We start from the raw sequence: 2208 nt of genomic DNA, 5'->3' as shown, positions 1-2208 counted from the left end.
TCACGTCCTTGGCACTATGGGGAAGCGGGATAATCGGGTGGCCTATATGAACCCAATAGCAATGGCCAGATCAAGGGGTCCAGTCCAGTCTTCAGGGCCAACGATACAAGGTTATCTGAATCGACCAAGGCCCACATGGGAAGAAGTGAAAGAGCAACTAGAAAAGAAAAAAAAGGGCTCGAAGGCATTGGCTGAATTCGAAGAAAAAATGAATGAGAACTGGAAGAAAGAACTAGAGAAACATAGGGAGAAACTGTTAAGTGGAAGTGAGAGCTCATCTAAAAAAAGACAGAGAAAGAAAAAAGAAAAGAAGATATCTGGTAGGTATTCATCTTCTTCATCAAGCTCTGATTCTTCCAGCAGTTCTTCAGATTCTGAAGATGAGGATGAAAAACAAGGAAAAAGAAAAAGAACCGTTCACATAAATCTTCAGAAAGCTCCATGTCAGACACAGTCAGACAGTAAGGATAGTTTTAAGAAGAAAAAGAAGTCAAAGGATGCAACTGAGAAAGAAAAGGACCTGAAAGGACTTGGCCAAAAAAAGAAAAATGTATACTGAAGATAAACCTTTATCATCAGAGTCCTTCTCAGAATCTGATTATACTGAGGAGGTACGAGCAAAAAAGAAGAAAAGCAGTGAAGAACGAGAAAAAGCAACAGAAAAAACAAAGAAGAGAAAGAAGCATACTAAGAAAAAGAAGAAAGGCTGCTAGTTCAAGTCCTGACTCGCCATAATGGCAGGAAAAGTCAGGATTCCCTTAAAAAGAAAGTGCAATGTCTAAAGAAATTTCAACTGTGAGAAATATGACATATTTACTGAGATGCATGAGTTTTCTTGTTTTTAAAATTATTCCTGGACTTTCAGTAGCCACTGAGATGCCGCTGTGTGAAAGGGCCAGATTCGTTGCCTGTTGCTTAAACATCTTTTTTTCTCCTCCAGCGCTTAATAGCTCTGGGAGACAGTGCACTGCAGTCATACTAGTGGTTCAGATACTTGGGGATAAAGTGAGTATTCTTTACTAGAAGTATCTAATTATAAGTAACAGAAATTGAAACTGGACACGTCTTCAAGATGTGCTCAGAACTCTCCACTTGACTCTAGCTAACATTTGGAACTAGGGATTACACTGATATATCAAAATCCTTGCTCTGTAGCTAAATGAATTTTATTTTTTCCCTCGTATACTTTTATTTACCAGGGGAAGGAGCTTTAGGGAGTGGGAGGGTGGTTTGCTATCTCTTTAGCTAGTGGAACAGCGTGCCTTTGACCCTCACACATCCTATTTTTGTGGGTGCAGCAGCCATGCTTCCTGGGGAGGTCAGAGTGGGGCACAAGAAGTCTAGCCCTTTACTGAGCTGAGTGGTATCCTGGGCCTCTGTGGGTGCTGCTTTGAGGGAACCCGAGAAACAGCCCTTTGCAGCTTAGAAAGCCCCCAAAGCTCGGAAGTTTACCTCCACTTCAATAATACGGAGTATTGTTAGCATTAGATTGTGCTATGTCATTTGAATTAATTTTGACTACACTTTGACCTTGAAGAGTAATCATTTCAAATAGACACTGGTACTTTTTGAACTTGTTAGTTAAAAAATTCTAAAATGCATGTTTTATACTTTTAAATTTTCACCAGTTATGTAACCAGTGATAGTTATTTTATTTTTCTATGGATTTTGTTTAGGCTGCAAGTTTAGCTTTTGTAACTTCTTATTCTTGCTATGTTATGTTCATTTCTGTATTTAATGGCATACTTGCTGAAAAATTTAGCATGTAAAAAGCAGGGTTTTTGATGTTTTGTTGCTTATCTTTTCACAGCTTAATATTGAAGTTTACCATATTCAAGTTGAGTGGCAGGCCAGGTATGCTATATCTTGTTACATAAAGCTATTGCCAGAAACTTAGTAAAGAGAGTGTTTGACAAAGTTTGTTGTCTTTGTATATTAATAACATTATGACAAGTTAAACAACAACATTATTGCTCTTCCTGTGTCATATTTTACTAAGAGTTTGTGCCTCATATCTCTTCCTGAATTGTTTACTAGTAATGTTAATAGGAACTGATAAATCATTTTCACTTTACATTTTTATATAATCAAATAACATGAAATATAATTTGATGTAAAATTATGCCTGTTATAGAGGGTGTGGTAATTATAATGATATATGCACAAAAGATTTTGGCATGCATGACAAGAGGCTGAATAAATAGCTAT

The 2208-nt window shown here is 37.1% G+C and overlaps 1 pseudogene across 1 annotated transcript; it reads left to right on the top strand.

The window, feature by feature from the left end:
• Window positions 1-16: 16 nt before the first annotated feature.
• LOC102837981 lies at window positions 17-735 on the top strand (annotated as a pseudogene). The gene has a single exon (XR_438736.1). The product of XR_438736.1 is annotated as a protein FAM133B-like (transcript).
• The last annotated feature ends 1473 nt before the right edge of the window (window positions 736-2208 follow it).

Source organism: Chrysochloris asiatica, unplaced genomic scaffold (genome assembly GCF_000296735.1).
Source record: "Chrysochloris asiatica unplaced genomic scaffold, ChrAsi1.0 scaffold00094, whole genome shotgun sequence".
In the NCBI taxonomy this organism is placed as follows: Eukaryota; Metazoa; Chordata; class Mammalia; order Afrosoricida; family Chrysochloridae; genus Chrysochloris; species Chrysochloris asiatica.
Note: the sequence above shows the minus strand (reverse complement) of the source record. Positions and strands in the feature narration are given on the sequence as shown.